The sequence below is a fragment of the Peromyscus maniculatus genome, chromosome 10, assembly GCF_049852395.1.
Source record: "Peromyscus maniculatus bairdii isolate BWxNUB_F1_BW_parent chromosome 10, HU_Pman_BW_mat_3.1, whole genome shotgun sequence".
NCBI lineage: Eukaryota > Metazoa > Chordata > Mammalia > Rodentia > Cricetidae > Peromyscus > Peromyscus maniculatus.
In genome coordinates, this window is record NC_134861.1 from 19,345,265 (window position 1) to 19,357,500 (window position 12,236).

Consider the following 12,236-nt stretch of genomic DNA (forward strand, 5'->3'; position numbering starts at 1 on the left):
ATTTTCAACCAACTCAAAAGTTAGCAATGTGATCAGGGAGTATCTGAGGCCCATAAGAAAGATTTCCCCCATCTTGCTTTAACCTGCCTCTCTGATGACCCACAAATGTATTTTTTAATGCCTTGATTTGTAATGCTCTTTTGTACTGTTACTATAAAACTCCACAAAACTGCTTCCCGTTGGAAAATTATAGTTAGGAAGATCTAAATGTATGTTCCTGGACCATGGTCACTCGTACTTGCTCCAGAATAAATCATGTCTTTTATTCCTTTGAGTTGGGAGCTTTTTCTTTTGATGACAGAGGCAAATGGAGATTTGCTGAAGAAAACAAGATGATTCATAAACTTGAAGGAACAATGAAGGCTGGCATTCTGAGGAAAGAAAGAAACATGGCAGCTACATGTTCTAGAAAGCAAGAACTACCAGCGTGTCGTTTTAAGATATCATAAGACAATATACCCATGACTTCCAAGCTCCACACAGTCTCCAAGCACCGAACTTCTGATGAGCCTCACTTGACTTCAGATTCCCTTCTCTGGTCACTGAAGGGGCAGTATGTGAACTGATCACACTCAGAAGATCCTGAATCGTATAGAGAATGGACTCTTTCCCAAAAGTGAGCCCCAGGTGCTACTAAGCATGGGAGGTAATGGAGAAAAGTGAAAGGCCTCTGAGAGCCTGGAAAGCTGAGAAGCCAGTTCAGAAGCCTTCCAGTTCATTCCCTGCCATTTCCAGCCCTAATTTCAACAAGCAGTTGATACCTCTTTATTTTCAATGTTTTATACAAATACTCATCACATAAAATTATAAAGGACTTGCTAACCAGTCTTCATTACACTGTCATTAATTAGAAATTATTAAAAAAAAATGTGGGTGAAAGAATCAGCATTTGATGGTACATACACAAGGCAGAAACAGATAAAGGCGATCATTTGTTGAGTCCATATTCAGATAGACATTTCCATATATAGATGGAGAGAGAAAGAATGGAAGTCACCATTCATAAGTTCACCCATTTGCCCATCTCAGTTCATGATGGATTAGATGTTGCCCCGCCTACCTTCCTCATGACTTCTTAGCAACACCTGCTGGTCAGTAAAGGAAATTCTCAATGTTGTCATTCAAGATTTCTCTTTCTCAAGGGAGTTTGAGTTTGAGCAAATGTTCTACATTAGACCCCACTCCTAGACCAGATTACTAGAGCCTCTTACAGTGTCTCTCTCATGTGGGTGTCCAGGCTTTTCTTCAGACGTTTTCCTTGCTGATTCTCCCACACTCCCACATTTCACCAATGGCTTTGGAAAGGGTGTAGGACTCATTCCTGGTGTAAGGAAAATTTAAAACTTTGGTATGAGGAACAAAAAAAAGATTACAATGGGTCTACAGTATAACACTATCATTTATAGTGAATCTTCTGGATTATGTGTTTCTATAAATGTGTGTGCCTCTCCTTGTCTAGGGGCCTTTTTATAACTGTAAGTTATGGATAACTTGTGGCAACACAAATCCTAACAAGAACAGAACTGCATTTCAAGAAGCCCTGCTTCCCTAGTGCACTTTCCCTGGTAGAGCCAGGTTGCTGTCCATTTTTGAGTGAATTTCAACACTCCTTTACTCTGTATGTTTTTGTCTTTGACCTCTCCTTTAAACAAGCTGTGATGTTGAATTGCAATTTTTTTTATTTATTCTACATGAGAGCTGTAATAGTATCCCTATTTGAGTTTTCCATTATCTCTAGTTACTCAAAAGGACCTTAAATTTACCTGAGAAATATCACAAAATTGCTATTATTGATCCTAAATTGAAAGGAAAGTATCCAAACCTTGACGAGTCTGGGATTTTACCCAGCTGCAAGCAAACGGTTGCCCTGCCAGTTTCATGGCCGACACATACAACCTTTGGTTGAGACAATGGGCTTTGTTACTTATATCCTAGTAAAGCAGAGTGGGACAAATGTTTGTACAGGTACTATTTGCCCTCAAGTGATGTGAAGAGTAAAGATCATCTCTGGTGGATACTGTGCATTGCATCTAAGGAACCTTGAGCTCAAGAAGCCTAAATCTTTTACAATAAACCACAAGTAAATCTGTCCAAATCTTGCCTCTGAGAGAGATAATCTTTATTGTTCTGAATAGTAAACAAATCTGTCCCCTTCTCTGAAAGGACTCTCTCTCTCTCTCTCTCTCTCTCTCTCTCTCTCTCTCTCTCTCTCTCTCTCCTCTTTCCAATAGATTGTCATTGTTGTTATACAAATATATTTTTAAAAAAAGAGAGTACCTCTGTTTGCAAAGATCTTTACCTAGGATATTCATGGGAATAATCACCTAGCCAAAAAAATTCCATTTCCTAATTCATTTAAATACATCAGAAGGTATTTAGTTGGTGTCTAGGAAACAGGCTTCCAATTCAACAGACAGGAAAATTCACATGGAATTATTTTATATGTGTGTAATGTGTGTGTAGAAGCATGTGATATATATGTCCATTTTTCTTAAAAATGTGGTTTCCACACAGAAAGTTTCCCTTGCTTTATCATCAGTGAGAAACTGTTGTTAACACTCCAGTAGTAGTAACAAGCACACTTGGATCTCAGATCTTGATTTCTAATATTAATCTCCAGTAAAAAGAACTAGAGCTTTTTGGAGAAATGGATGATTTTACAACTCTAGTATGAAACACACAAGGTGACCCAGCATCATCTCGTACTGTCAAAAATAAAGTGCTTTTAAGCAGTATTTAATTTGGAGCTGGAGAGATGGCTAAGTGGCTAAGAACACTGGATATTCTTCCAGAGGACCTAGATTCAATTCCCAAAACCTGTATGGTGTCCCACAACTATCTATAACTCCAGTCTCAGGGGATACAGGTATCATCATGGTGCAATACATGCTTGTAGCCAAAGCATTGATATACACAAAGTAAAAATAAATTTACAATATTTTAAAGAAGTGTTTAATTTGAAAATTAATAAATGAATCCACAATTATGTGTCATGTCAAAGACAAAAAAAAAACTCTGAAAAAGCCCCAGTTGTCAAAACTGAAACAATTTGAAGAACAAACACTAACTCTCCATCTGCAGATACAATCATTGAAGAAAAATATTCAAAAAAATCATACCTATATGACAGAATTTTTGTCATTTACATAGTACTATAGCATTACAACTATTTGCACAACATTTATTCTTTTATGGTTCTTTGACTAAGATCAAATGTATCATACAACATTCATATTGCATTAAGTTTTATAAGCAATCTAGAGATAATTTTAAATAAAAATATAGGTTGTATGCAATTACTATGAAATTTACACAAGGAACTTGAAAACCTGAAGCCAATCCCCTGTGGGTGCCTAAGCATGACTGTATTACATTATTGATCAAAGTATAAAATTGATAAATGATGTGGAGTTCAAAAAGGAAAGAGACATAAATTCCAAGAATTTCAAATAATTTATGTTAGCTAGACTACCCATGAAAATGAAATGAAATTCCCCATTTCTTAATCTTAGGCCTAATAATGACTTTCTTTCACCAAATAGAGGGGAGGAAGAAAATAACTTTATTAAGGAGAAATATGATAAACACTTGCTCAACCAGAGACCAGTGGAAAAAGTTTAATAGTGGTGATTCAATTTGGTGAAGGTAAATATTGATATTTATCCAGTCATGAATCAATAATTAGATAAAGCCCCAATTGCATTATATTCTACAAAATATCTGACTAAATTCCTCAAAGATGTCAACGTCATAAAAAAGAACAAGGCACTTTTGAAGTGGTGGGATGCTGGAGAAATGGAATCCTTATTCAGTGTTGGTGGAAGTATAAAGCAGTTTAACTCTATAGAGCTCTGTGTAGAGATTTCTCAAAAAGAAAAAATAAAAATACATATGACCTAGATATTTCACTCCTAGTCAGATACCCAATGTATTATTAATACTAATAATGCACTTGCAAATCCTTGTTCACTGATACCCCATTCACAATAGCTAGAAAACGGAATCAGCTTAGATTTCTATCAACTGAAAAACAGATAATGAAAATGTGGTATAAACATATGCACAATGAAACTCTATTCAGCTATGAAGAAAAATGAAATCACAAAACTTACAATAAAATGGCTAGAACTGAAAATACCATGCTAAGGTAACCTGGGCTCAGAAAGACAAAGGCTGCATGCAGTCTCATATCAGAATCCTAGCTTCAAAGTTTTAAACTTGTAAGCTTAACTTGGAGTGTCTGTAGAGGCCAAGAAGCTAGTAAGAGGTCATGAAGAAACAAGAAAAAAACACATTAAAGTGGGTAATCACAGAACACAGATGATGAAAGGATCATGGAAGACTCAGAAAAAGTTCATTAGGGATCAGGGCAAGAGATGGAAAGAGATATGGTGGAAGGATTGACACTTAAGAGATATGAAAATGCCATATGAAAGCCTACTGTATAAGGTAATTAAAAATATAACTTGTAAAATATACAAGTGGAAGTACCCTGCATGGATAGATAATGTCACTCCCAGAAGCCATGAGTTTGCAAATGAAAATTGTGGTACCTGGTGTAGGATACTTCCCTGTGCATTGTTGGCCAGGGAAATCCCAGAAGCATCCCAAATAGACTACTGCTGAACTGAATACTAAGATGCCACTGCTGAACACACAACATATTTGTTTGTAGGACACAGCTTTTGGATCTAGCTTTTGGGAATGAGCTTTCATGGTGCTTGGTGCTGAGCAGGCTGATGGCAGAGGAAAGTCATCAAAGATCTTGGCCAGCTGTGAACCCTGTACACTACAGTATTGACCTGCCAGGCATATGTTTCCACTGGTACAATACTGACAAGACCTTTATAGGGGTAACCAATTTCTTCCTGGTTGGAATTTAGGGTCATTTCTAAGAGAGAATTCATTCCTGAAACTGTAAACCTCCCATGCCTGGCTGGGAAGGTCATAATTCCTGAGGAGTGAGGAGATAGACTCCTGTTGTTTTATTGAAGAGACATGGTGTTAAACTGTCATCTAAATATATATGTTTATGCCTAAAAATTATGCTGTTCTCTCCCTTGCTGTGAGGAGCTTTGACTTGCATTTGCCAACAGTTGACTCACAGCAGACTCACAACTATCCAAATGTCAAGAATAAGTGACTGGCAAGTGCTCAGCCCTATGTAACACAACTCTGTCACCTTCTCAGAGGCTCACAGAACATGACAGAAGATGGAGCAGAGAGAATATAAAAGCTGGAAGACAAAAGGGAGGGAAGCATTATCTCCTGGACTAGGTATGGCTTTTGCATCATGAAATCACAATAGCTTTAGTTACCTGCACAAAATCTGCACAATATTAGACCCATTAATATTCCATCATGGATAGAGGGCTCTCAAGACCCTGTTAGGAGCCATTGTAGGTTAATTATTGCTGGGGAAGAAGGAGTAATATATTTTAGTGTCACATCTCTGGTAACTTGCATATGCACTGGTAAATAATCCCAAACTCATGCTCATGCAACAACCCTGATTAAATGCAGCAGGTCACAAAAGAAGATAGAGAAATAGGAAGGAACTGGTACAGTGGGAGTAGGAGGAAGAGAAGAGAAAGCAATGGATGTGGATGATGGAAACATATCATATAGATTCATGAATTTCTCAGAGAATAATTTTTAAAAAAGGAAATAAAAACAATGTAAAATTTAATGGGGATATGCTGGTGGCCATTTAGAATATACAAACAAATGGCGATTAATAATTCAGGTGTTGACCTACCAGAGAAATAACCCTCTGATGGAGGAACCTTATTAAGCAAGGTTTACAGACTACAGACTCTATCTATAATGCTTTCATGTGCTACTTATGCATGTCAGAATGGCTCTGTCCATTATTTACTCAAGAAATGCTTTGTGACCCTGAAAATGTAACCCATATTTGTCCAGAGTTTTTGCTATAGAGACAGAGATGTGTATGTAGGGCAGAAATGTGTGTGTAGAGGAGAGTGAGTGAGTGAGAGAGTGAGTGAGTGAAGAAGAACCTTATTAAGCAAGGTTTACAGACTACAGACTCTATCTATAATGTTTTCATGTGCTACTACATTTCTTCCCTAAAAACAACTGTGGGTGTTTTCCCATTGCTTGTGTATTTATCTCATGAAAATATTCCATCTTTGGGCAATAATAGCTGTGGATGATCAGGAAGATGATTTCTGTTTAATCTGTATAATTCTGATGAATAGGAATAATACTAGGATATTTTTCATACTCAGACTGACATAGAAAAATAACTGTATTCTCAGCTACAAAGACAGCTTTTCACATATTTAGCTAAGACCTCAGAGCAAGTCCAAAGTAGACTAGTTGCCCCTGGAGACAAATTGCACCAGGGCAAGTTCCCAGGTGTCTGTTTGTTGAACCAAAGCCTGGCAGATAACATTAAGACATAAGCTGTCTGCAGCAATTGACTTTCTGCATGTACTCCTAACTTCAAGGTTCAGCCAACTAACTGTTTATTGTTTATGTCCTAAATTTCAATGTCACACTCTCTCTGGCCTCTATGATTAAGTAGTGACTAGCTATGATCTCTGATCTCCAGGCAAGCTTTGTTTGTCAGAACACAAACAAAAATATCACACAACAGCTAACCACTCAGAGCAACATGCCTGCTTTACTCACCATGCCCAGTCAGCTCAACCTCCCAAGCCTGAGAGAAACTGTGTGATTCCTTATGCATGTCAGAATGGCTCTGTCCATTATTTACTCAAGAAATGCTTTGTGACCCTGAAAATGTAACTCATATTTGTCCAGAGTTTTTGCTATAGAGACAGAGATGTGTATGTAGGGCAGAAATGTGTGTGTAGAGTAGAGTGAGTGAGTGAGTAAGTGAGAGAGTGAGTGAGTAAAGAGTGAGTGAATGATATAGTAGTGTGTGAAGGAATGTAGCAAAGTAGAGAGAAGAAATGTGTGTAGAAGAAAGACGTGGAGCTATGTAAAAAAGAGACATAACTGTGTATAAAGATGTGTGACTTTGTGGGAGAGAGTTGCATTATGTAAAGAGGGATATGTAGCTTTATGTAAAGAATTGTAGCAATGCGGAAATATTTTCAAAAAGAGATTTTTTAATATATTTTTTTATTAAACAAAATTTTTCTTTCTTTTTACATACCAACCCCTGTTTCCCCTCCTTCCTCTTCTCCCACTCCCCACCCACATACCCCCATGCTATCTCCATCCCCTCTTCCGAGAGGGTAAGGCCACCATTGGGTAGTCAACACAGGCTGCCATGCAATGTTGAGGACAGACCTAGCCTCTCCCTCCTGCATCAAGGCTGAGTAAGGCATTGCACCATAGGAAACGGGGTCTAAAAAGCCAGTTTGTGTACCTGGGATAAGTCCTGGTCCCATTGCCAGGGAACCCATAAACACATCAAGCTATGCAACTTTTACCCACATTCAGAGGGCCTAGTTCGGTCCCATGCAGGCTCCCCAGCTGTCAGTCCAGAGTCCATGAGCTCCCATTAGCTTAGGTCAGCTGTTTCTGTGGGTTTTCCCATCATGATTCTGACCCCCCCACCCCCCGCCCCGCTTGCTCTTACAACCCCAGAAAGAGATTTTTTAAGATGAAGTAAAAGAGAAAGTTACCATCAGAAATTGTGTGTTTCCTTATTTACCCCTCATGTAGAAAAGTCTAGCCTTCACCGCATTCATGGATTTTTTGGCACACCCTGGGCTGCTGGAGAAGGCTCTCCCTGCAGTTAGTGATAGGGACACACATTAGCCAAGAATTGAGACCTATTGAAGCTGGATAGTGAATACAGCCTACTTTTCCATATTTGAAGTTTTCTTAAATCATGTTATAGGAATCCTTGTGTTTAATGCCCATTAATTTATTTCTGTGTCTGTGTAGTAAGAATGAATAGCCTAGGAACAGATGTCTGATGGTAGAAAGGCGCAGAACAGGAGGGAAGACACGAAGCATAAAAAGAATCCAAAGAGAAAGAAATGTTATAGCTGGTGGCACTCTTACGACTTACCACTCACACCACTGTTCCCTGATAAACCTGGAGACCCATACTCTGGCAGCTTGCCAGGCTCACCGTGGGTTTTCTGATTCTGTGTTGCTGAGAAGTGGCAGAAGTTCTACCCATCCTCCATTGTCAGTGCCCCTGTGACTTCCTAGTCCTTATTTTTAGAGTGTGAGATTTCACAATTCTTCAGACCAATCTGTCCTGTCACTCCTAAAATGAACCTGGATCACCATGGTAACAGCAAAGGCAGTCAGTGAGGTGTTCCTGTTTTAACACTACAAAAAAAGCAGGTAAAAAAAAAAAAAACACAAAAGTCAGAGAACGCTTCCTCTGTGTCCTTTAGGATCCAGCCCAGCCACCCTTCAATAGATGCCAGTGGAGTGGAGATATTGTCTCCCAGAGGCCCCCATGGTTCCCCTCCAGAGAACTGTTTATAGAGCTCAGTCCATGCATCCAAGGAAACCACCATTAGCTACATTTTGCAGAAGGGTAAAAATGAGGCATGAGACGACAAGACTCTCTCTAAATCTAGTAACTGCCGAAATGGAGATTGAAGACTGGGTCTTCAATCTGGTGCCAAGGCCCAAGTTCTCTTTGACGCTGAGGCATTGAGGTGATCATTCAAAAAGCAGGCTATACTCATTGTCTGTGTAATCCTTTATGTCATAAAATAAACACAGCACACAATCTAATGAAGGCCAAGGTGATCACAAGTGTAAATTGTGTGCAGTTAAAGCTCCAGAGTGTCTTGAAAATCTGTATTTAACTCCTTTCCTCTCTCAAGTTTCTACCATAAAGAATATGATATTGGTAACAATAAGAAGAGGGACTACCTTTCCATTACAGAAAACTATGAAGAGATAAACAAAAAAACCTCATGAAGGTATGGGTCATGAATCAATACTCTGGGATAAATAAAAACTATTATCACTCAGTTTAGGCTTCTTCACATAACTCCTTGAAGAAGCAGACCAATGTTAATCACATCATTTCCCAATGCCTATAATAAATATATTATTGATAATTGTAGGTGGGGACTAGAGAGATGGCTTCAAGCATTAAAAGTGCTTGATGCTCTGAGCAGGCTTTTTGGAGCCTAGTGCCTATGGTGGGACCCCTTGTGCAGCCTTGGTACAGGAAGGAAGGGCTTGGACCTGCCTCAACTGAATGTACCAGGCTCTGCTGACTCCCCATGGGAGACCTTGCCTTGGAGGAGGTAGGAATGGGAGGTGGGTTGGGGGGGAAGCTGGGGGGATGGGGGAGGGAGGAAAGGGGAATCTGTGGTTGGTGTATAAAATGAACAGAAAATTTCTTAATAATAAAAATAAAAAATAAATATACAACTAGAATACAAAAAAAAGTGCTTGATCCTCTTCCAGAGGACCCAAGTGAGTTCCCAGTGCCCAAATTAGGTGGCTCACAGTACCTGTAACTCCATCTTCAGGGGGATCTGATACTCTTTTCTGATCTCCACAGGCATTCACACACACACATACATGCACACCCACATGTGCACACATCATATATATTCATACAAAGGTATGCCCATACACATAAAATAAATCTAAAAAGATATAAGTGGTACTTTCTAAGACAGATCCCTCAGGCTAACACAATATCTAGAGTGCAATGTCTGGATCATAGTCCTGGGTTTCTAACAAATTTCTCTAAATTCTCTGAGGACAAGAACCACAGCCAGCTATGAATGGAAAATACAGCTGGACTCTGTCAGAAGAGCCAGAATGACTGTCCATAAAATAATGGATAAAACAAGCACCTTTCTTCAAGAGTGCCAAAGCTGTCACAAATAGCCAAAGGTATATCAAAAGAAAAACATTACATCAAAAACCAGCTCAGACACACAATGCTTGCCTGGGGTCAGCTTCTACCACAGCTCTGGCAAATCCCATGTTCTTTATGCCTTGTTCCCCACCTCATCTTCAAGGCCAGTCCTCATCAATCTGGCCCGGAGCCAATTTCAGCCTGACTGCTGTTCTTGTCATGTACTTTAAAATGTGGTCATTAAAAGTACCCACCGTGTTCCAATAACAATGAAACACACGAACAAATCTCTGTGAGAAAAAAAAAACCATTTAATTATAGCAGGAGATAGAAAAGCGATTCACATCCAGTTTCTCATTCCACATTCTTTTGGTCTTTATAAGGCACGGTGATATACATAAATGTGTATCTGCATTCTATAAGCTTAAGAGTAATAAAATGTTATTCATTTTTGTTTAAGTATTCTTCTAGAGAAGTGACAGAATTGAGAAAGGCTTTTACTCACTCTTCTTGAATAGTCGGTCTTCCGATTTTCAAAAGGTTGTTACTGAGGTCTAAACAAAGCTATGCTGCAAAAGTCTGTTGCTTCTTCAATGATGAATGGGAGAGTGGATAACTGTGCCTGAGTAACCTCAGGATCCCACCTCTGAATCTCAATTCTATCACCTGCTAACTGCAATTATGGTCACTTGTTAGTCTTTAAACCTCGGGCTCCTTCTCTGTCTTAGCAGTTCCCTGCTAAGGGTTTTATGAGGACTAAATGAAAGATCTGGTATAAAAAACAAAAAAAGTTCTGTGGTAGAGAAAGGTGTACTGAACATCACATAATTGTTTTAATGAATGTGTTTTCTTCCTTCTGTTGTTTGGGGCTCCTGATTACTTCGAAATTTTTTAAATGACTTATTGAACATAAACAAAATGTTTTTCTTCAATATAATTGTGATCAGAAGAAAATGTTCTATTATACAGTAGTATGGCTGTATAGTTCAACCCTGCCCACCAAAAGGATGGAGGTAGTTGTCTCCTATAGTAATTAATGCCTCATTGGATGTCAACTAATTGACTTCCAATTCAATTCTGACAGGCTCTATCTAGTGTTTGAGTCAGATCCCACAAGTTACCATCTCAGACTCACAAAAATGACCCCCATTTGAAGGTCTGGTTTCCCACAACTTCAACTGGCTACAATTTGGAGGCTCCCACACCTCACTTTGAACTCTATTAATTTTCTAAGGCAGATTAAGGACTACAGAAACAGACTGGGTGTGGTGGCACACACCTTTGATCCCAGCACTTGGGAGGCAGAGGCAGGAGGATCTCTGTGAGTTCAAGGCCAGCCTGGTCTACATGGTGAGTTCCAGGACAGCCAGGACTATGTTGAGAGACAATGTCTCTAAAACTCAAACAAAAACAGTACAGAGAAATGCTTACATTTATTGATCTATTACCTAGTGCATAACAAGGCATCTAGTAAGGTGTTCAGATGAAAGAGAGGTACAGGAGAATAAGAAACAAAACTTCCAGACCCTCTCCAGGTACCACAACCTCCAAGCCATTCCCAGGTTAAGCAATCCAAAAAATCTCCAAACCTTACATTTTTGAGGTTTTTATTAGGGTTTCATCATGAAGATATAATCCATGGTTAACAGTGGTTAATACAATTTATACGAGTAAAAGGCTGACATTTGCAAGCTTTAATCTTGCTGAGTTCTTTGGGTGGCCAGGAATCATTTAAGATCCCACAAAGAGTCATCTCCTTAGAACAAAAAATAAAAAATAAAAAAACATTATCACTGAAGAAATTCTAAGAGAGTTGAGATCTCTGTGTTAGAGACATCTATTATTCTGAATCTAAGAAAGACCTTAGGGGTTCCATTACAGAAACAAGGGACAATCAAAAGAAATAAATGGACATTTAAATGCTTTACAATTCTATATGGACACAGCCAGAGCAGAACTTCGCTGACACACATCATGGTCAAAATGTCCGAAGTACAGAACAAGTACTTTTCAAAGGTACTGTCTATACTTTAGTTTTTTTATTTCCAAGCTTCAGAATTTCAAAATTGATGGATAATCTCATGAGCTCCATTCTCAACTCTTCCTTTTTAAAGGCACCCAAGACTCACTGAAGTTATTTGTTTGCTTCATTACTTTGGAAATTTCCCAATGTCCTGTGGCAGAAGCAATCCGATAACAATTGTGTTTTGTGTAGGACTGGGTATTTTCGACAAGATGAAAGGTCTTTCAAAACTATATAATTTAATATTATTTCCATAGCAGAAGTTCTTAAGGGATAGTGTCATGGGTTGGTGTGCTTGTTAGTTTTTGTTCCTGACACAAACCAGAGTCGCATGGGAAGAGGGAACCTCAACTGAGGAATTGCCTCTATCACATTGGCGTGTGGGTATGTATGTGGAACATTTTCTTGATTAGTGACTGAAGT

The 12,236-nt window shown here is 38.8% G+C and overlaps 1 protein-coding gene across 1 annotated transcript in view; it reads right to left on the bottom strand.

Moving 5' to 3' along the window:
• Nucleotides 1–6,687, bottom strand: part of Plek (pleckstrin) — a 45,416-nt gene extending 38,729 nt beyond the window's left edge. Inside the window, exons 1-2 of the mRNA XM_042285590.2 lie at nucleotides 6,658–6,687; nucleotides 1,212–1,321 (exon numbers count right to left, since the gene is read on the bottom strand). The gene's annotated coding sequence lies outside the window, so the exon portion shown is untranslated. The remainder of the gene's footprint in view (nucleotides 1–1,211; nucleotides 1,322–6,657) is intronic.
• Between the last annotated feature and the right edge of the window lie 5,549 nt (nucleotides 6,688–12,236).